This window comes from Papaver somniferum, chromosome 7 (assembly GCF_003573695.1).
Source record: "Papaver somniferum cultivar HN1 chromosome 7, ASM357369v1, whole genome shotgun sequence".
NCBI classification, from domain to species: domain Eukaryota; kingdom Viridiplantae; phylum Streptophyta; class Magnoliopsida; order Ranunculales; family Papaveraceae; genus Papaver; species Papaver somniferum.
This window is the reverse complement of record NC_039364.1, coordinates 135,414,128-135,438,790: the sequence shown is the minus strand read 5'-3', so window position 1 is coordinate 135,438,790 and position 24,663 is coordinate 135,414,128. Positions and strand designations below refer to the sequence as shown.

The 24,663-nt window shown below is 34.5% G+C and overlaps 2 long non-coding RNA genes across 2 annotated transcripts; one reads left to right on the top strand and one right to left on the bottom strand.

Moving 5' to 3' along the window:
* The first annotated feature begins 7,175 nt into the window (after positions 1-7,175).
* Positions 7,176-9,407, top strand: LOC113298514. Its single transcript, XR_003334210.1, has 2 exons — positions 7,176-7,814; positions 8,938-9,407. It is a non-coding gene; the product is annotated as an uncharacterized LOC113298514 (long non-coding RNA).
* Positions 9,408-22,919: 13,512 nt separating this feature from the next.
* LOC113292994 lies at positions 22,920-23,628 on the bottom strand. The gene is made up of 2 exons (XR_003331989.1): positions 23,584-23,628; positions 22,920-23,462 (listed from the first exon to the last, which is right to left on the bottom strand). It is a non-coding gene; the product is annotated as an uncharacterized LOC113292994 (long non-coding RNA).
* Between the last annotated feature and the right edge of the window lie 1,035 nt (positions 23,629-24,663).

Sequence of the window (24,663 nt, the reverse complement as noted above, 5' to 3'; positions counted from 1 at the left end):
AAGAATGATTATCTCCTTCTGCAATTGATTTTCCAGTAACACTCAAGCTAGAATGTTCTGAGCATCATCAGGGATCAAGGTCATCTCGCCAAACAGGAAGTGCATGGTATCTGATTCACCATGATACCTTTCGACGAAGCAATTGACTGTCACAATATCTGGCTTCACATAATTTTCAACCAAAGGATATAGACCAGAATCCTTAACTATTGCTTGAACCTCTTCATGCTCCTTAGAAAAATCCCAATGAGTCGTGGCATGGTTTCGGCAAACACGCACATCCTTCGTATGATTCTACAATTACGAGATAATATGATTAAGATATTATGCATAAATATAAAAAAATATATATGCATGAGATAGAAATTCTTACATAGGTTTGATATATAGTACGAGCCCACGAGTGCTTGTATCCAAGTAGATACCCCGGATCATGAGAAGTTGCGCCCCAAATTTTACCACGATCATCATCAGGTATCATGTCATCAACATGAGGAAGGTGAGAACCTTTGCCTTTGCCTTTCCCCTTGCCTTGTGCGGGTTGTTGACTTGGACCACCTTGTTCCACTACTCCTTGGCTTTGGTTTGCTAATTGAGTTGGATCAATCTCATTATCTTTCTCCTCACTTTCCTCTTCATCTTGCTCATCCTGCTCATCTTCCTCCTCAACAGCTCCGGTAGATTCACGAATTACGATTTTACTACGATCACGACCACTCTCCCAAATTTCCCCTCTTGTATGAGCACCCAAACACTTTTTGTTTTTCCCTCGAGGAGGTAGAGATTGAGGAGTATCAAGACCATCCTTCCTTCTTTTCTTAGTGACAACATCTTTAGCTTTTCCTTTGTTAGCCTCCTTTGCTTTAGATCTATTTCAAAAGAAGCACGAAATAAATATAAGACAACTAACTTTCATTTCTAATACCGGCATAGATACACCACATTACGACATAGAATCATCACTAACGGCATACTGAAAAAAGTATCGAACATGCAGGGAGCTAATACCGGCATGGTAAATTCAAACGATTACATGCCGGGAGTAACTACCGGCATTGACAAATAAATTTCTAGGATGCCGGTACACTATAGGAAATTCCTGGATAAGAAAACACCAGTACCGGCAGCTACGTAAAATAAAAACAAATGTCGGAACATAGTACCGGCATTGAGAAAAAATTGTTGAGGATGCCGGTAGTAGTTCTAAAGTTTCTGGATATTAAAACTCAAGTACCGGCATGGTTTCTAACCTAAAATGTACGCCGGTACAAATAACAAAATCCTAGGGTTTTTTGTTTATTAGAAGCTTACTACCAGCGTACTCGTAAAATTCAAATCGATGCCGGTACTAGGTTCAGAAGTGGTGTTCATCCTAAATACAATGCTGAAACTAAGTTCTGGTGCGGTCTTCAACCTAAATTAGATGCCGGAACTGACTACCGGTGTGGTCTTCATCCTAGATTGATTGTCGGTACTGATTTCCTATGTGGTATTCATACGAAATTGAGTGCAGGAACTACTGAAACTCAACTGTTTCAGTTAGGGTTTCGTGATTTTGACCTAAACCCATAACTACAAATCGATTGAAATACTAATTAAACAGTTTTAAATGACTTACCTTCTCACATAAGCCATATTTCTGAGCAGTTGATCGTCTGATAACTCTTGTTCTTCGTGTTCTTGCTCTTGAGCAATCAAAGCAAGCCTTTTCTCTAATTTCTGTTGAGCAATCGATTTTGATTTCGATTGGGCATCTGATTTCTTTCGTGAAGGCATTCTTATGGATTCGGGTAGGTTAATCGACGAAGAAATTTTTGAATTAACGATTAATTGTCGATGAAGAACGATCAAGAAGATGAAGATTTTTTTTTTCGGAACCCTAACCTAGAGTGTGCCGGAACTGAATGGGGGATAATTGATTTGGCTTTTGATTTTTAGTTTTAAGTTTTTATTTTGTGGGGAGGGTATAACAGTCTTTTCATAATGTTTTTAATTAATCAAAGGGTGTTTTAGTATTTTCGCCTCAAATAACACCCCTTAGCAAACACCTTTGGTTGGGGGAAGTAATTCATATCCCCCAACCATATCCCCCAATTGCGCGTTCGAAAAAACATGTAAAATTTGATACTGTTTAAATGGACGAGAATGTTAAAATAGCCAGGATGTAAACAGTTTCATCCTACCCATTTTCAAATATTTTTTTTTTATTTTTAATTTACATCAGGATACATCAAATTTCATCTTCACTCTTTTTTAAGTTTAAGCAGGATGAATCCAGTTTCATTCTTGCTATTTTTTTGGTGTCCATTTCACCCATACTAATTTTTACTCGTCCATTAGAATCATGTTTTAAAAATGTTTTGACAAATGACTCATTTTCCACTTAAAATTTAACTCGATTGGCAAAAGAATTTTTTATTCCGAATAAACCTCAAACTGTCTCATACGGATTCACCATTCAGCTTCTTGAGTATAATAGCAGAGAATTTTGTTAAAATTTTTATGGATAAAATAGATAAACATCTTATTCAATTTCTCTACACATTGGAAATCCAACTAATATCTAATGTTTCCACACTTGCCAAGAACACTTTTAAATAGGGGCGGGACTTGGGTTGGGTCGAACATTGGGCGGGCATGGGCAACGTGCATTAAAACTTTGGGAAAGCTTGGGCATAATTTTTTAAAACCCGAGTTAAATTTGAGCAAGCATTGGCATAAATATTTCTAACCCAAGCAACCCGCCCAACTCGAAGAACTATGATGTAGCCATATAAAGAGAAAATTTAGATATTATCTTCACATACAATAATGAAAATATAAATTGTATCTATCTCATTAATCAATCATTCAATATGAAAAATGTTTATATAATTGTAAATAATCTTCGGTTGCTTGGAAATTTAAGATAAATTGAGCAATCAAATCTTATTATCACCAAAATTTGTTATTATCTTATTAACAAACTCATATGTCTATCGAAACTTGGACTAACCCGAGGACCCGGGGAACATAATTTGGACGGATTTGGGCATTACCTTCATGGGTTCCACGGATTCGATGGGCAATCTGGGCAAGGGATTCCTAACTCGGGTCTGCCTCCGCCAATCCTTCTAACCCGCCCAACCAACCCAAGTCCCACCCCTACTTTTAAAATTAGAATTTTTCTGGAAACATGGTATTTTCATTGGTATATAAAATATTTAACATGAATTTATAAGAAGACCTTTTGATAAATTATCCATTTAAAATTCTAATCACGTTTTCGGACTTGATTAATTACCCACTTAAAATCCTAATCGTGCTTCTAGACTTTTATCATATACATATAATGCCATAGCTAGTGTGGAGGTCCAAAACTATACCACCACATCATCTTGCTTAGCTCGAAATTATATTACTTCCTCCGTTCTGTAAAATAGGCCAAATTGAAAAAGTGAAAGTAACACTTTTCTAAAAACGGAGGTAGTACTATATTATTTAAAGTATACCCAATGTAAGGAAACCCTTAGTATTATTATCTCAGTTTGAAAACCACCTTCTTTGATTGAATTTTATTTTTTCCTTTTAGAAATATTTTATTAATGACAGAAGGTTACAAGCAAAGCCTGGTCTAGGCCAACTACTATCAGTATAAACAAAAATTAAGCCTATGCCTTAAAAAAGAAGATACATAAGCCTTCTCAAAACACAACTGGAAAAAAAAAACTACCCTAAAAGCACAAGAATGTGGTAAGTACGATCAGGATATTCAATTCTAGCCGAATCCACAGGCCCAGGGTAGAACATCAACTTTTGATTCTTCTATAGATGAACTCCTCTCTAAGCGAAAAAAATCTGCAAAGAATTCAATTTATGAAACACATGTTTGAAATGAATGGAGACAAGCGTGGTTCTAATACTAGCCCACTTGTTCCAGAATATCAAAGGAAGTTTGTGGTGCATAAAAGTTGTAGTGATAGTTTTGGAACCAGATTGAATAATGACCTTTAATATGTTCTCATCAATTGCCCATTCCAGAGCTTTAACAATAGACAAAAATGAAAAATCGGGGGTCTAACAACCACACCCAATACTTTGTTTAGGCAATCTATATGGACTAACTCCAATATATTTCCAAGAGAATCAACTAGACAGTCAGACTCAATCAAGGAAAATACATCCAAGAGTTATTTCTCAATGTAATCAGCAAATCAAACAAATAGAAATCCGCAAGCCTGATTATTATGTGAAACAACTTGAACGGTACCAAAGACCAATGTTCAAGTGTCAATCAATTTACATCAACAACCAAAGGTTGGATTATCTAATTGATTGAACTACGACCTGTGATATTTCAATTATATAGAAAATATAATGCGGAAAAGAAATAACATAGACACCAGAAATTTTGTTAACGAGGAAACCGCAAATGCAGAAAAACCCCGGGACCTAGTCCATATTTGAACACCACACTGTATTAAGCCGCTACAGACACTAGCCTACTACAAGTTAACTTCGGACTGGAATGCAGTTGAGCCCTAATCAATCTCACACTGAGTAAGGTACAGTCGTGTTCCTTACACCTCTGAATCCCAGTAAGACTCCACACACTTGATTCCCTTAGCTGATCTCACCCACAATTAGGAGTTTCTAAGACCCAAAGTCGAAGACTTGATAAACAAATTTGTCTCACACAGAAAAGTCTATTGAATAGATAAATATATCTCCCACAGATGTACCTATGAGTTTTTGTTCCGTATTTTGATAAATCAAGGTGAACATGAACCAATTGATACACCGGACTTATATTCCCGAAGAACAACCTAGTAATATTAATCACCTTACAATAATCTTAACCATATGGTAGCGGAACAAGATATTGTGGAATCACAAAGAATGAGACGAAGAGCATTGTGATTAGTTTTTATCTTACCTATCGTAGATTGAATCTCGAGCAAATCTTAGAGAAGATAGTACTCAATACGATAGAACAAAGTAAGATCGGAAAACGCAACTACAAAAAAAATAGTTGGGCTTGGATTAATAATCCCAATGAAGTCTTTAAGTCGTTAACCTATAATGGTTTTAGGAAAAACATAGGTTAAAGGAGAATCCACTCTAGTCACAATTAGTATCACACAAGAGGTGTGGGGATTAGGTTTCCCAGTTGCTAGAGTTCTCCCTTATATAGTCTTCAAATCAGGGTTTGCAATCAATGTTACCTTGGTAACAAAGCATTCAATATTCACCATTTGATATGAACCTGATTAGATTCAATCTCAACCGTTAGATTGTCTTAGCTTGTTACAAACAAATGAAATGCACCTTCATTTAGGTATAGGTAACCGTACCTAAACGTGTACACTTAGTTGGCTCAACAATAGTTAACCGCAGTTAGCCATATGAACACTTTCATATCAACCTTGTTCATCTTAATCACAACTAGTTCAAATGAAACTAGTCATAGAGTTGTTCAATTGCTTATATTCTCATAGAAGTATACAAGACACAATTGAAGCAAAATCAATTTTGATTCACTCGAATCAATTCATAAACATTATAGCCACTGTTTGCAAAGATTTCATTCCTTACTATATAAATGTATTTTTTCATGAATAACCGATTTTAGAACTTAACCCACTCAGGTATGTAAACGGGTACGCATACCTAAGTTCACGGACTTGGTATTGTATGCAAACGGGTACGCATACCTAAGTTCATGACCAAACTCAGTTGAAATCAGTACGCATACGGGTATGCATACTAAATTCCCAGACTTGGAATATACTTGCAACAGTTAGCATACAAGTACGTATACTGTGTTATATCCAATCAAAGTTTAATCGTTCTAAACTCCCATTTTAATTATTGAAATATTCTTAGAAGACGGGAATAGCTGTCTACCACAAACTATTAGCTTCAAACAATTTTCAAGTGATCAAATGATCAATACGAAACATTCCGAGTCTATATCAAATGACTGTCTCACACAAATCATGTAAGATGTTATCAGGCAATTTTCACATGATCATCTTTTGACTTTCGTCAAGAATAAAAGATGAACTTGGTTAAAGCGAAAGCTTACGCATACATATTTCGAGAAATATGTAAGCGAGTTAAAATCAGCTCGAAATATCAAATGTGTATAAAGTAAAGTATATATAGCTATGCGACTTTTGTCTCAATAGGAGATATAGTAGAAATAGACTTCTGAGTGATAGATGAGTTCAAGTCTCCACATACCTTTTGTTGATGAAGTTCCACAAGATCCTCTTAGTAGTTCTTCGTCTTCAATCGATGAACGCCGTGAAGTCTAAAGCTCAACTACACATTCTATCCTAATCCAAGACATAGCTATAGGTAGACTAGAAATCAAGACTTATAGTTTTGACAAACAAGCTTGAGATAGCAACTCTAGCGAGTTCGACTGAGCAGTGCTCTAACAGAAAATATTCGCTATGTAGTTGGTAGACACCCCATACCCCCAGATTCTACAAATATAAATTCACCAATATGATTTCAAACAACAAAATTACATCCTGAAAGATCCAGATTACCTCTGGATGCTTCATCAAAGCATACAATAATAGTCCCATCATTTGGTTGGTGCAACTAAACTTTAATGACTTTGAAAAATTTGATTATCCTATATCGAATCTCAAAAAAAAAAAATCAAAATCAAAATCAAAATCTTGGTTTCATAACTATTTAGCCACATTTTGCCTTCCATTCTGATTTCATATTCTTGGGTAATATGAGTGATTTTGTATTTTAATTTCTCACTGTTAGAAACCTAACCTTCAAAAACTACTTTATTTCTCAAAAATCAAATATCAACTATGAGATTACAAGCAACAACAAACCATGCTTTCTTCAATGAAAAAATTGTTGGATTTACTGAGGGATGGGAGAAAATCAAAAGAAAAAAGACAAAGAAAGAAACAATTACCTTCAAGCCATCTTCATAAAGTATGACTAAATTTACAATGGCGTGATGAATGGTCCATTGTATCTTGCTTCTTTTGGCAAATGTAAGATCTTGAAACCATATTAAAACTGCTATTTTTCAAATTCTCATTAGTGACACATGTACCACACATTGCAAGTGGAAGGATGTAGACAAAAATTCCGGATTTTTTTACACCACACTATTTTAGGCGGATGGGTTCTGATAATGTTTATTGCATTAGACAAGCAAAGAAGCCATTATGATTATCACCTCAAGCTAGCTCTTTGGTCGGTACCAACATGAATACTTGTCAAATCTTCAACAAAAAAAAATAATATAATAACTCTTCATGTATTACCCATTCATTATTAATTATTAATTGATTGAGCATCATATCCTTGTATTGTTCAATATATTCATCAGAAAATGGGTCACCTGCCCAGAAAGTCTTAAAATCCAGTTCTAATGGACGAGCAAAATATTGAGTTGGGTGAGATGGACGAAAATTAATTAAACCTAAAACAAACCAAAATATCCCTAGTCTTTGTATATTACAATCCACCTAGAAATCATCGATGATACCGTTACTTCATTTTCTCCACCAGAAAAACCCATCGACATCACCGCCATCATCAACCTCTTCTTTTCTCATCCATCTGTTCTTTCTCCTCACCATTAACTACGACCTCCACCACCATCAACAGTAACTACAACCACCGCCACCGATAGTAACAACTACCACCACCATCTTTCTCCACCGCCACAAACACCAATATCAGCATCATGCACCATCATCAACGGTTTTATCTTTCTTTAAATGAACTGATTCATCGAAACTAGGAGAATTAAGATTTTATATTCCACCAATTTCACAAGCCGAGAAGTAAGTTTTAATTTTATTTTCAGAACTTATCAATTTAAACATGGATGAAATTGGTATCATCTTCTTTTACTTTATTTTCCATCAATTTTTTAGTTTGTCCTAAAACATGCACAAAGTCTTCATAATTGTTAGCATTAGTACACAAGTCTGTGATCGAGTATTTGGGATGCTTGTTAACCATGGGTATAACAAATATTCCCCATGAGCTTCCTTCAAATAATCCCTTTTTGTTTTGGTGATTTTTGCACATACATAAATATGATTAGGAACCTTATATTTTTTCTGTTTAATTCTTGCACATGAATGTTGGTTGATTCCTAATGTCATAAATTGTTTATAAAGATCTAAAAGTCTATGCAGTTATCAAAATTGTGGTAAGTTTTCCGGATGTTAAGTCTTGAATTGTGTTTCTAAACTTGCCTGTCAAATGTTTGTTAAAATGACCCAATGAGTAGTATTTTGAAACATCCCATGAAACTGAACTAGTATGAAAATGATATCATCTTTTTTTAGGTTACTTACAATCATCCATGTTTAAACTAGTATGAAATTGGTATCATCTTGTTTTAGATTTAGTTAAAGTTGTTCTTATCCATTTTAAACTAGTATGAAATTGATATCATCTTGTTTTAGGTTAGGTTAAATTTGTTCTCATCCATTTTTAAACTAGTATGAAATTGGTATCATCTTATTTTAGATTTGGTTAAATTTATTGTCATCCATTTTTAAACTTGTATGAAACTGGTATCATCTTTTTTAAATTAGTTCTCATCCATGTTTAAACTGTATGAAATTGGTATCATCATCATCATTGTTCCATTTGTTTTTATCCAGGTACAAAGCAGGATGACAAAAATTTCATCCTTTTTTAGAATCAGTTGATATTGTTTTCATCCTTATTTAACTTAGGATGAATACGGTTTCATCCTATTTTAGATTGATTTCTAACGTATGTTTAAGCGATACAAAATGTGATGTGATTATGAGATTGATGTGACTTATATTTATAGATCCACTAATTTTTTGAAGTCCAATATGAGATAAGTTTCTTTTGCTAAACTTTTCTCTCCTTATTTCTCTTTTTATTTTTATTTTTTTTTGTGAACTCTTGGTTTGTTTTCAGGGACGCCTATTCCAACTACAACCTAGTAATCAAGGACGTTGTGGATTCTGCACTTCACTTTTGCGTGAACACATATATATAACAGACCAACGGTTGACAACATTGTTTTTGCTAAAATATCAGAGGATGAGCCTATTGACTTAGAAAAACCTGTCGAGGAAGGTGAAGTTACTGATGCTATTAAGGCGCTAGGTGCTGAGAAGGCACCGGGAAAAGATGGATTTTCTATTATTTTCTTTGGCAGATTTTGGACTTTCCTAAAGCAAGATGTGATGGATACTATTCAAGAGTTTCAAGATGCTGGAAAAATAGATAGTCGACATAATGCAAATCTAGTCACTTTGATTCCAAAGGAGGAGTATGTAATTTTTTTTTTGGAAAATATGCTGGATGAAACCAGATACATGTTTAAAAACATATTACTATTTGTCATAATATGAAGGATGCAACCAGTTTCATCCATGTTTAAATTGTGTTGTACCTAGCTAAATTTATCAGTTAAACCAAATATTGTCGTAATATGCGGGATGAAACCAGATTCATCCATGTTTAAATTGTGATGTGCCTAGATTTGTCCAAGTTAAACCATAAAAAGTGAAGATCGTCTACAACTAACATAACAAAAAAAACATTATCATGTATCAACAAATGGCTCTCAACTTCTCATTAAGAACACCATGAGTAGTAACACTTGATCATGCTACTCAGTTAAAATGGTAAAACTATAAATGAATTTGAGTCCAAAGCGGCGGTGTATGTTCTTCCCCCTCTTCCAATATTTTTCACCTATATAAATAATTAAAACCCCGTTCTTCTTATTTTCTTCTTTCATTTTAAGCAGATTAATTCTTTCATGTCTTTTCCACCGTGCTCTTTTCGTATTATTCTATTTTATAATAACCATCTTTCCACATTTGCACTTAAGTTTATCAAATGGGCAATTCAATCATCATCATTTCACATTATAAAGTAAATGATGATGATCGTAAATGAACTAACATAATAGGTAGTAAATGAAGTTCATTAACTTCCCGGTTATAAAATAGCCCCAAAATGATATTTTGCTGAAATCCTTAAATTTTCAAATTCGCTACACAAACATAATTGGTAGTTTCATGATATTCATAATCTTCCGATTGTGATAGTAGCCCCAAATTTAAAATTTTCAAAATATCAATGGTATTTTGAATTTCTCTATTTTCACAATCGGTAGTTTTGTAATGTTTATTATCTACCAATGGTGCAATCGGTAGTTTCCTGATGTTCATTATCTAAAGATTGTTGTGGTAGCCCCAAATTCAAAATTTTCAAAAACCAATAGAATTTTGAATTCCTCTATTTTCACAATCGGTAGTTCCGTGATGTTCTTTATCTACCGATTGTGATAATAGCCCCAAATTCAAAATTTTCACCAATGAAAATTGAATTTCTTTATTTTCACGATCGGTAGAATAGGTGGATTTTATCTACTGATTGTGCTTAAATTTTAGCACAAAAAATTAAAGGTTTTGACGTAAAAATAATCGGTAGATAAAAATCTGTTTTACCTACCGATTATGGTTGATGTTCTTAAGAAATGAAGAACATCAATCATAATTGGTAGATAAAATTAACTTTATACCTACCGATTATGTTTCTGCAATTGTAAATCTTAGAAAAACTTTCGATCAATTTTTTGATTTCAAGCAATCAAATCCTAATTTTGGATCACGACTACTGTCATTTATCCTTTTGTTTGTTTAGATCGACTTTTTTTTTTGATGTTCTAAGTTTCAATTTTATGGTTAATGAATTTTTGGTTATGAAACAATTAATGCTAAAGTTTGATCGACGATATATATTTCGTTTCAATCAAAATTAAAACGATGGAAAAAAATTTCAATCGGTAGAATAAAGAAGAAGAAGAGGAATGTTATGATTATGTAAATAAAGGATATAGGTTTAGATTTAGTATGAAAGTGGAGGATAATATAGATAATTTCTATTTTTAAGACACCCCGTAGCCATCTTCCTTGGATGTGTATAAAAAAGTCCCCCCTAATTCTTTCAGGGTCGTCCCTAAAAACGTCAGGTTTATATATAGACATATTGTAAATGGGAAAGATACTAAGAAGAAAACTAATAAGAGTTAATCTAGCTTGAAAGGATAAAATTTTGCTCATCCAAACTACAAGTTTCTTTTTGAGATTATCCACAAAAGACCACAGATAAGCAAGTTTGGATTTTCCTGGAATAAGCATAACACCAAGATATTTTTCAGGAAAAGGAGATATAAGGGATCACCTTGCTTGAGCCCTCCACCAACTCCAAATACCCCATAGGCCCTCCATTTACCATAATATAAAATATAGAAGTGTCGAGCAAAACCATTAATCACTTGCATAATTTAACAGAAAAACCAAATCTTCTTATAACTTCAATAAGATGATGCAAACTAAGAGGGTCATAAGTTTGTGAAATGTCCAGTTTAAGGCTCACATTACATCCTTTACTTTTAATACTCATTCATTCACTAATTTAGAAGTAAAAAGAATTTGTTCATGGATATATCTTCTTTTAATGAAGGTACACTATTGATGAGAAACAATCTTGTGCTTAAAACTACTTAATATTATGGTCATATCTTATGATTTTAAAACAAAAATTACTACTTAATATTATGGTCATAATCTTTGTTATGATTTTAAAACTACTGAATTGAATTGCCTTTTTAACACCTTTTGTTTAGGAAGCAAAACCAGAAATTTTGAATTAAGGCCTCCAGATATTAGATTGAATTCCCAATGGTACCTGATAGTTGCGAACAAAACATGACTTATAATGTACCATGTAGCTCTATAAAAGGCACCAGAAAAACCATCAAGGTACACCTTCAGGATTTAAATCAATAACTGGAGCTTTAATATCATCATCAATTGGTAAGGATTCCAACATAGCATTATCAAAATTTGTAATAACTTGTGGCACAACATCAAGAATATAATCAGAGAAAACCACCTGCTGATCAATTATAATATTGGAAATATACCATGTTGATCAGTTGCAATAGAATCAGAATTTCCTTGGAATTCTGCAATTACATTTGTATATAGCTTGCTCATCTTGGTAGAATTCTGCAATTGCATCTGTATTTTTGACTCAATGTAGTACTATAATTCTGAGCAGGCAAATCATATTGATCTCTTGCAGTAACAACATTATCGAGAAGATTTATGTCATAGGGATCGGTATCAGAGAGCGCATTAGTCTCACGAACTTTAGCTTCAACTTCTTTCAATTTCATACTACCATCCCCAGACACCTCCCAATTACACTTCTTTAAAATCAACTTTAATCTATTTAGTTTATTCATGAAAAATGAAAATAAAATTACCCGAAATCTGTTCATTCCAAAAATCTTCCATTAATTTCATAAAATTATGATGTGGTAACCATATTTTATAAAATTTAAAGGGAATATTATTTGGTTTAGGGATAATAGTGCTTGACCGAATCAATGGTCTATGATCTGAAATCCCTCTAGCTACCACTCGGTAATGCCAACCTCCATATTTCTTCAGCCATTTCAGATTAAACAAAACTCTGTCAAGATCACATATAATTCTCCTCTTACCATATTTCCCATTAGACCAAGAAAAATCCAAACCAATTTTAGGGTACTAAATTGATCCACATTAGTCAATGTATTCATTAAAATCTCTCAGAGCAACGCTTAGAGGATTCATACCCTCTTCTTTTCCTTTATAGAAACAACATATTGAAGTCTCCTAAAAAAATACATCTCTTGTTCAAATTACTAATATCACAAATTTGTTTCCATGTCTATTTACAGTATAAGAATCATCATGAACTTTAGTAATCAACTGACCACCAACCTCCATTTTGACACATTGTCAGTAATAATTATACGGTTCCAAAACAACCAAATACAGTGAGATTATTAGTATTAAGTAAAGATTTTAACTCGTCTTAGACCTTACTTCTTTTCAGGCCTCCGACATTCTAGTAGATAATTTTCGTTTAATATGACGTGAAAGAGGGATAGAGGAACTCATCTCACTATTAGTTTTGAACATTTTTTTACAGGCTTTTCTTGTAAACAGAAACTGAAATTGGTTTGACAGTCTTTGCAGGAGGTTGTTTCCTACTAACCATACTCTTATTTGGTTAACTACTATTTTCAGACCTATTAGCTGTATTATTATTATTATTATTATTCATCAGAATAATAGAAGATTGATGAGCTGAAGCTAAACTGCTCAAGTTAGAAATACTAACCTCTTTCATTTCTCCATCTTCTGAACTAAAGAAATCACTAGTTTCCTCAATTTCATTAAGAGTATCAATTTGATACGAAAATAGTAGCATTGTGACCCTTCAAAGAAGCACCCATAACTTGAAACTCTTTAATAATATTATTATAATTACCAAATATATCAAATGACATCATCTTATCCAGACTTAGATGCTTAGCTGGTTCTTTGATTAGTTGTTAATGATTATCACATGAGTATCCACATCTTTATCTTCAACAACATTAGGTGTATGCACTTCTTTAGTTTTAGACTTTTAGTTATACTTGTCTTCCTAGTACTTTTGTATTTAGATGTTTCTTCTACAAAAGGAGAAATAAATTGCCTTAATGATCTACATTCATCAACAAAATGGCCAACTATCATCCAGTGTAAATTTTTGGTCCTTTGAGAACTTATACTTTTTATACTTTTTGATATAAATCATCTTTTTTAGATTCTGCCCAAATTTTCTCTGGAATTGATTTAGCAAAATCAATTCTATAAGAACCCTAGCATAATATCCAAGTACGTTGTTTGGAGTAGAATCATCCTCTAGGATTGGATTATTAAGAGAAATAATAACTTTCTCTGTCCAATATTCAATACTAAGACCTGAAAATCTTTCCAAGCTCTGGATATAGAAATCCTCTGATTCTTAGGATTGAAATTAATTTCCCAATCTCTAATTTTGACAACTTTGAAAATCTACATACCACATTTTGCTTCTCTAAGTTGCGTAAAAAAAAAAACTTTCCTCTAAGGAATTATAGGAAATAAACCAGTTAATTGAACCTGTTGATTTCTCAAAGTAAGATAAATATCTTCTAATTTATTCTTCTCAAGATCAAGACACCATGTTAAAATGTATTTTCATTTATCAACAGTTTTATCAATCATGCACGAGAACCACATACGGAGAATTCCCACATATTCCCAAAGAAGGTAATGAAAAAATATCAATCGAAGAACACATGATCAGGAAAAAGAAGAACACGGAAGGAACCCTAAAAATATTTAAAGAAAAGCCTAGTAACGCTCGAAAAAAAAACCCAAGTAAAATCCGGATCCAAGTTTTCCATCTTTGTTGAAAGAAGAAATCTATTATCAATAAGTATAATACATGTACCATTCCCATTAATGTGTTGGAATTTTTTAAAAATAATTTAGTTACTAAAAAAATTAGTTAAAGTTAATTATCATTAATTTTGAATCTACGTTATGGAGTTCTAGAGTGCTTATCCCTAACTATATCGAGCAGCTTAATAATGTTGGGGCCACCACAAAGGTTCGGAAGAATTTTGATCTCCCTCTTTATCTGCAAACAAGGTTGACCAGCCCATAAATATTCATTATGGCAAGAGGAAACTCAATAATATGGCAACTTGCATATATATATAAGACGGTAGCAGCAAATAAGAAGGGATAAAACTATTCCACAAACACCCTTCCCATAGACATCTTTTAACATTTTGTGTCTCTATATGAATAGGCATTAGGACATGGTCGCCAAAATCCGGTAAATACCCCATTCATTTTACTTGGTTAAAATAAAATAAAATCATCTACGTAAATCGGGTCTAATAAATAAAGTCGACATATTAATTTAATACCCATATATGGCGAATTAACATTAAAAGTTAATTTAATATCAAAATATGACAAATTTTGATGACAACGTTATAGTCATCTTCCATTTTAGTTGACCTTGCACAAATACCTCCAAGGGGTAAAAAATAATTTTTCTAAAATCAATTTGAGAAAGTTACATGCATTTATGAAAACAGTTTGTGTTAATTCCTTCCACTTCTAGAAAATATGGTTATTTTCTAAAGTAAATAAGAGTATAGTTTTGGTTTATGGGTGTTTTTTTTAAAGTAAATAAATTTCCCTTCGGATCCAATACGCTACTGTCTTGTATCCTATCGGATCTACTTATAATTCTAATGTTCATGCTTGATGTTGGTTTTGAGCAGTGCTGTCCCGCGCAGCTGTGTGGGACCACTTACTAAGCAAAAAGCTTATTGACCGTATGATTATCTCATACACCGTTCGATTAGATTTACTTTTCATTTTTTCTAGATAATACAGCTGTCATAGTTCAGTATATTAGAAGGGGTCCCTTAATTTATTAACTAAAATAAAAACAATCCTCTTCCTCTCTTTCTGATTATCCTCTGTGTCGAAACTTTCAGAAAACTCGAATGTATCATCAAGTTATATTCAACCTGGGTTTGAATGGAAGATGTGTTTCTTCGTAAGTAAATGACCATTGAACAAGCTTCAATAAAAAAATCCTGCAATTCTGATTCAAGAGGTATGTGATAATGAAGCACAGATTAAATTAATGATTAATAGTGATCAGAAAACACTCTTTTAATACGAATTAGTCACCCATAATCAAGCTGAGAAAGTTCAATATCAGGAACATAATCTATTTGTTTGGACTCCGTGTATCCTTTGTTTATGTTGAGTGACAACTTTGACGATTACCAACACCGCTGATCATAAACCCCCAAACATATTCTCAATTACGGATCTATATACAGTTCAAGAGAAACCCAGAAATACTTGATCAAATCTTGAGATTGGACCTAACCCATTCACGCAAACAAAATTTTGAGCTGGAAAATATAAAATCTCACCCAAATCATTTAGTTCATTTCCTCCCTAAAATTCTCTAACTCTAAGAGAAACAACAGTGATCTTCGAGTCTTCGCATGCCAAAGGATATAGAATGAAATGAAAAACTATAAAGAGGACCTCATTTTAATACGAAAACTCTGCAAGCTTTATCGTTTGGAAGAAATCTAATCCAACGGTGGATGAGATAATCATACGGTCAAAGCTTTTTGCTTATTAAGTCGTCCCGCGTAGCTGCGCGGGACAGCACTGCTCATTGATTTTGTAATTTGGAAGACAAATTATATCTCACACGATTTTGTGGGATGGTTTCCCGTAAAAACGGTTTCTAAGATGTTGGATAAACAAATAAACGATTAAATTTGCATTTAGTTTAAGACCCACCACTTTCAATTCGGGACCCTCCATTTTTCCTAAAGGGTTCAAGACGTGTAGATTTGGATTTTAATTGTGGGACATGATGATCTAAGACTTAGAAATCGCTTTTACGGGAAGTCATCCCGCAAGGTCGTGCGGGGTAGCACTGCTCAATCTGGAATGGATGTGGGGGAGATGAGTTTTCCAACAGTGTACGTGTGCAGTGACTTGTGTTTTGATAAGCATGAAAGATTGTCGGAGGTTAGGTAGCCCAATTTAATGTGTGATGATCATGGACGTTAGCATCAGACGACAGTTGCTACTATATGTGTGGAGGTTGGGTAAGTAATCGAACCTTCTAGACCCACCAGGTTGCGAGAATTCCTCTACAGGGTGACCTACTAATACGACTGTGTATTCACTGTTCACAGTGCATGGAATTAGTCTCATTATGAAATTTATTAATATGTCGACAATCGACATTACTGATGTAGTATATCATTGTCCTAGTGGGAAACTAGTAGTCAATTCTTGAGCAGGCAACTAGCAATTTCTGGCTAGTGGCACCATCCTGCAACACTTGAGGTTGTCTACCACTACTTGAATAGTTTAGTTAATCATCTCTACATCCCATTGACGCTTACTCCCCATCTCGACTTTCGTGTGTTCCATATATAACTAGTTGTCTATCATTCGATTCGATTGGTAAAAATAACGCAAAATTGGTTAAAAAGACCAAAATCTACAATTTCTGGGTGAAAAAGACATTTAGATTTTGATTTTGTTTAAATGGACAAAAATATAAAAATAGTCAGGATGTAAACAGTTTCATCCTACCAATTTTTAAATACTTTTTCTTATTTTTAATTTACATCAGGATGCATTCAGTTTTATTCTTGCTATTTTTTATGTTAAAGTCAAGATGAATTCAGTTTCATCCTTGCTAGTTTTTTGGTGTCCATTTCACCCATATTAATTTTTACTCGTGTCCATTGCAAAAATCCTCAACTTTTTGAATTTTGGTTGAGCCTATAATCGGTAGTAAATGGAGTTATCCTGACTTCCGATTATACAATGACTCTCTTTGCAAATATGCTACCATAATCGGTAGTCAAGGTAGTTCATATAACTACCGAATATAGAGTTGCTCCAAAATGTGATTTTGCCAAAATCATCTATTTTTTGAATTTTGGTTGAGCCTATAATCGATAGTAGATGAGGTAAAATCCTGACTTCCGATTGAACAGTAGCTCTCTTTGTAAATATTCAACCATATTCGGCAGTCAAAATAGTTTATATAACTACCGAATACAGAGTAGCCCCAAAATGAGATTTTACAAAAGTTCTTTTTTTTTTTTGAATTTTGATTGAGCTTATAATCGGTAGTAAATAAAAGAGTAGTTCCAATTACGTATTTAACACAAATTTATATCAATCGGTAGTATATTTGTGTTAGTTAACTACCGATTTAATATCAACAATCGGACATAAAATAACTTCCGATTACGGAAGGGTATTAACGTATTCTTCTATCTTTTGAACATCCCTTAATCTTGATTATGAGTTGGAAATAAAAAAGTCGTCCCTTATTCTTTTGGGATCCCCTTAAAATGCCATGCAAAAAGAGAGAAAGAAATATTTAATCTCTGGCGAAGGGTGAGAGAGACAGAGAAGTGTGGCATTGGCCTGTCCATTTCAATAGAAAAAACCCCTCGAAAATCATGCTGTTTTCTCTGCGCACTGCGCACTGCGCTTTTTTTCTTTTCTTTTTTCTGATCATCGTTTAAAGTATCACTGTTCCACCAACACAAGACATCAAATACACTTCATTAATATCCTTTTCAGATATCCCATTTAATCTTTTATCAGATAATATTACCATTTTGTACATTCTTATCTTTTGGAGATTTGTATTTGAAATACCCCAAGATTCCTATATAGAGAGACAAGACAAATTATGAGGCCAAATAATAAAAGAAACAAATTTTCGCCCGCATTTGTCGTACTCTCTATGTGTCTATTTTTGTCTTTGCTCGAATATCTCAACCACCATAATCAAACAAACAGTTAAAATCTAGCTAGAGTCTATACCCATACGGAATACATAAACACTTGCACCCATACAAGACATTGAGTTCCCCTAATAGTAGTTAAATAATCCCCCCGACAACTATCACTTGTTAATATGCTTGAACTGGATAATTAGATCAAGTTATTACTAAAGTCTAAAAGGAATTTTACTATAAATGGAAATTATATTCTTTCATTTGGATCAAAGAACCGATAAATGGGTGCGTGTTTGCACAAAGGAATGGCATTTTTATGATTGCAAGCCGGCAGGCATGTATTATCATCTTTGAGAAAAAGAAAAGGAAAAATGCTCCGAACGAGGATGCCAATGGTGAAAGAGACAAATGAACGAATAATCATGATTAATTAGGAAGAAAGATGCTAGTAATAATCAAACATTAAGAGAAAAACAATAGTTAAAGAATAATCATAATTCTTGCCTACCCATTAAGATTAAATTTGAGAATAGGTAAAGTCTTAAAGCCAAAATGTACCCTTTATTCGCTTGAAAGGTGTTTTTTTCTTCCAGCACCATCATTAATTCTTAATCCGAGATTAGAAAATACGGAAAATGGTCATTTGTCCAAATATTTTTAAATCACGTTTCAAAAGGACGAGTGAAAAATAGTTTGGGTGAAATGACCAAAAAGAAAAATAGTAAGGATGAAACCAGTTTCATCCTAGCTTAAATTTAAAAAATAGCAAGGATGAAACCGGATACATCCTGTGTAAATTAAAAATAAGAAAAAATATTTGAAAATGGGCACGATGAAACTGGTTACATCCTGCCTATTTTTACATTTTTGTCCATTTAAACAGTATCAAAATCTAACTGTCCATTTCACCCAGGAATTGTTGATTTTGGTCTTTTTAACCAATTTTGTGTAGAAAATAATGTACCAATGAAAGACCTACTTGGAATGAACCTATTATCAGATTTCACCTAATAAAATTATCAACAATAACAAACACTACAAAATTATATTCACGACCAGGCACCAACACAACTTTGAAACAATTTAGAGAGAGCACAAGACCAATGCAGCGGAAATATGATTGTGGTTGTGCTGTCTAGTACATACTGTGCTTTTTGATTCCTAATCACATTAAGATGGGTGGGTGGGGCAATAGTTCTTGTCCTTTAAACACACAATTAAAAAGATGTTTTGATCTTCAACAAGTGGGCTCACTTAAGCACTGGTTCATGCAATTCTCTCTTTATGTCAGTGTCGTTTCATTTATTCTTGTTTCCCTAGACAAGATTTGTGATTGAATTAATCTCAATCCCAACTCAATTCAAGTAAAAGAAAAAAAGTGTATAAATAACTGTCGATCCTTTAAATTTGCTTTGACACTGGTCACAGTTGTGGAAACAACTGTGACGATGTGCAATTATACGCATCATACAGTTTTATCATCCTTGATACCTCTGTTGGCATCTTCTTGTAAACGACCACGAATGGCTATATCATCAGAAGTTTAGTAGAAATTTGGGCATGCTATTTCTTAGAGTGCAAACAATCTCGCACATATATTGTGTCAGCAAGCTATGCATCACAATGTAAATATGTGGTAAACTTCTAATACTCCACCTCTTTGTATTCTTTCAAATCCCAGTTCTTGAGGTATTTTCAATAAATTGGGCTCTGTGAGCCCCTTTCTCCTTCAAAAAAAAGAAATTTGGGCATGGTTTTGCAAGCCCACCTTTTCTTGGGAAATGGCACGTGCATTGCACGCACAATAGGGTGAGTATTTAGGGTCCACTCAGCCGATATGATCCCGACCATACTTTTAGGGCGTTATTCTCAACCCGCATATCATAATTTGTGAGAGTGAACATATACTGGATTGGATACAAGTATTGTCCTAAAAATCTATTAAACATCTGCCCCCATTACGATTAGGGCTGTCAATGGGTATCCATTATCCTGGAATTGGAACCGGAATCAGACCCATTAGATTCAGATCCGGTTCCGGATCCTAAAATTGGACCCATTAATAACTTAAGACCCATCGGATAATTATCCGATTGGACCCGAATCTTATCAAGTCCAAATGGGTAATACGCGTCGGGTACCCGGTTATTTATCTTTTTAGCAAAATTATAAGCATTTTGCTAGTTTTGGTTTTGATTTTTTTTTTTCATTTTTGATTTTTTTCTTACATTTTAATCTTTATTTAGTACATTAATTAAAAAATAATAATAAGCTTTTACAAAAACAATTTAAATTCAAGCTAATAAAGATAGAAATTGAGTTTTTAAGATTTTTTTCATAACTTTCTTAATATCCAACGGGTATCAGAATCGATGGGTCTTTAAACGGGTCCGGTTCTGGGTCCACAAATTTAGGAACCGGACCCGAAACCAGACCCTTTTTTTCTAAGTAGGGTCCGGGTCTAGTGGTACCCGGACCCATTGACAGTCCTAATAACAATAATGATAGTTATTAAGTTTTTTATTAAATATGGGGCTAATATAGTATATACTCCCTCCGTACCACATATATTGGCGGCCAATTCTCTTAGATTAAGAAATCTTTTTTGATTTCACAAATATCCATGTTTTTTCCTGTTTTGCCCTTTGTTATATTTCCTATGTTAGAGACATAAACGCAATTGTGATGATAAACAAGCAACATAAATAAGGATGAAATAGTTAAAAGCCATCTTAGAATTGCCATTCCACCTATCTAATGGTACAAGGGAAAAACAATATCCCTTCTATAAAATAGGTACGGAGGGAGTACATATTAGTTGCAGACAAAATATAAAGTGAACAACCAAAAATAAAAACAAAACAAGTAACAAAGTTTATTTTCTAACGTGAGTTTGTTATCCTTTACGCAAGCTTTCTCAGTTTTCTTTGTTTTCTTTTCCGTTTTTCCTATTTCATATTAACCGAGGTAGTCATCTTTCTATCAAATAAGGGCCTTATCCTCAAGAGACGAATTGACCGTTACTTCTTTTGGGCTCATCATCTAATTAAACACCATCTCATCATAGTCTTCAATTGATACTTTGTTTTCAAGGATTCTGGCTGTGACTTCTTTGTTGCATCTACTCGAAGAAAATCTTTCTTCCTTGAAATCACTCAACATGATAAATGGGTTCTTGCAAGGGGGAGTCTCCAACTTATCACCTTTAATACTCATGCATTATGAAGTCTTCTTCCTTTGAGCGGCCAACCAATCTCTATATGCAGAATCTTTCCGTCCAGACCTATTTACAATAGATTCAAGGGCGGAACTACATGATGACTAGGGCTAGCTTAAGCCAGCCCCAGCAAGCCAAAAAACCATTTATTTTACAGCCTAATTTGAGTTGGATCATATTATGTGTGTTAATTTTACATTTAAGCCAGCCCAAAATGGATCAAGCCATCCCCATACCCAATGTCCAGTTCCGCCACTGAATAGATTCCACCATTGTTGGAGTTAACACCACATGGCCGTTGCCACAATTCGGATCATCCTTCCCTTTAGATGAACCATCTTCAGCTGTATTTCCCCCACTTGTGGCATTGCCTTCATATCTACACCATGGTCATTCTATGCATTGTAACTTACTCCTTGAGCACCAGTTAAAACAGTTGCTAAAGTAATTTAAACCCCCTCATTCAAAGTATCAACATAATGAGTTGAATCACCTCCATTGGCTCAACAGAGCCTACAGTAGCATCATTCAAATCCCATACACCGTTTAAACATTCTATGTAAACATCTCCACCATGGTCATTCTCTGCATTGTATTTTGCTCATTGAGCACCAGTCAAAATAGTTGGTAAAGTATTTAAAGCAACCTCATTCAAAGTATCCGTAGAACAAGTTTCCATTTGCCACAACAGAGCCTACATTAACATCATTCGATTTCAATGAATTATTGTTCACCACCCTATCATTTTCATTGCGATATTTGTAGTTGTTTTCATTCCAATGCCATCACTAAGCAATGTGCCACCAAAACAACCTTCATGCGTTACCTTATCTTTCATTTAGTCTTCCTGTTCCTTGAGAAGTTCTTAGCTAAATGACCAAATTCCATATATGTGTCACACTTTGGAGGTCTCCACTGATATTCAATAAGAAGCTTTGTAGAAAGAATTTCGTCAACCAAAAGTGGAATACTCTCTAGATATATCAAAGTGTACAATCATTTGCTAAAATAGGTTTGCCAATGAAAGTTAAGCTTAGTCCTTCATTGTTCTACATGTGCAGAGGAACACCACTAGAGCTGGCAAACGGGCGGGCCGGGGCTTGCACGTTGCGGGTTCCACGGGTTCGGGTTAATACGGGTTGAAACCCGCGGGTTGAAATTCTTCACGGGTTGTCATTTCTTCAACCCGTACCCGTAACGGGTTTAACCCGCGGGTTCACTGGTTAGCCCGCCCGTTCAACAACCCTTGTACGCAGTTCAACTTCTTCGCAGCTGAGCTTGTCATGGTGATGAAAAGGTCATTCAGACATAGATTGTGATCGTGATGATGGGAGCTGTGTTTCGTTAACAGGGAAGGTTCCGTGGTGATCGATGCTAGTGCTAATCAATTTTCCTTAGTAAGGGGTAACCAACTTACTAAGAAATTCCAGATCAAGGGTACGAGTGTGAGCGCAAAACAGCAAAATACCATCATTTAACAAACAGAATTATATTAAGAAACAAAGGTTCAAACTTCAAACCGCTGCACAAGAGACTAGCAGAACCACGACCACCAAGATAAAGAATCCCAGGCTTCTCAATCTCAACAGCAGCTGTACACTACTAATGGTGTGGAAGCACTGGAAAATAAAACCTAACATAATAGTCATTCAAGTTCTACTAGTGGTGTAGAACCACAGCAAAATAACACCTAACATAATAGTCATATAGGTTCAAGATCTTCTTCCTCGCTACTAGCACTTCTAGAAAACACAACCCAAAAGAAAAAAACATGTATAATAAACTGACACCATATACTAAACACATCCTCCTCCCAGACACCATCATCAGCACTGGTTGATCAAGCCCTTTCTCCTCTGATCCTCCTAGCAAGTTGAATATCCTTGGGCATGATAGTGACACGCTTTGCGTGGATGGCACACAAGTTAGTGTCCTCAAACAAACCAACCAAGTAGGCTTCAGCTGCTTCTTGCAATGCCAAACAGCGTGACTCTGGAAACGCAAATCAGTCTGCAGAAAGCAAACACACAGTCCACATTCAATCAGTTTCAGTATATTCTATCTTTGTTTAACTTAATAAACCAATTCAATCAAATTAAGCATTCAACAACAGTGTACAAAGTCTCTATACCTTGAAGTCTTGGGCAATTTCACGAACAAGTCTCTGGAATGGAAGTTTTCTTAAAAACACGAATAGAAAGTATCAAATCCTAATCAATGTTTCTGCAGACAATTTCTTGTGTACAGTGGAGATGGCTTAGTCACTAGTTACGGAGCTGTTAAAGGGACTGAGTTGGGTTTGCTATTTCATACATATGATGGAGGAGATGATTAATGGTTTGTAGAGCTCGAGACGGTGGATGCTGGTATTGTTGACAGGCTCGAGTGAACAGAGTGATGGATATTTGCAAGGAGTACGTGATGGAAAGACTGTGATATTTGCTGGTGTTGTGAAAAGGAAACTGAGTTCACGGGTTCCCGCGGGTTCACGGGCCGGGACGGGTTAACCCGTTTACTCACAAGCCGACATTTCTCCAACCCGAACCCGGCTTGTTTTGAAACAAGCCGAGCCGGGTTCGGGTTTTCACGGGTCGGGCACGGGTTAACCCGCGGGTTTTGGCTTGTTTGCCAGCTCTAAACACCACAGATGAGAACCCAAATAGGCACTGTCTTAATGTCTGAGAGTGATTCAATCAAATGAGACAACAGTTTCAAGGTGAACAACCATTTTGAAATGTTGGATAAATCCAATTCTAAAACTTTACCTCGATCATTGTCATCCATAAATTCAAATATAAAAGTACAATCTCCATTCAGTTTGATGCTTACCTCCTTATAAGCTCCCATTAGTTTCTCATAGCCTCTTTCATTACTAAAAAGGATAGTCTCTTTCCAACGAAAAAAATCACAACTAAGTTTTCACAATTCTTGATTCCTGTAGAGAAATTCCCAGAAAAAGAAACAACACCTTTTTACCATTGACCTCAGCTGCTAGTATATACTTTATTTTCGATTGAGGGTGGAATGACGAGGGTACCAAGTACACCATAATATTTTTGATATCAACCTATAAGTTCTATACCTTGCATGATCTAATATATACATAAACTGTCAATAAGATAGCAAATCACAAGATATACACTTGGTATATAGTTCTGGTCCGAAATCGAACACAACTATAGGGATCAACCCAAGTGTTTGGGATTAACAT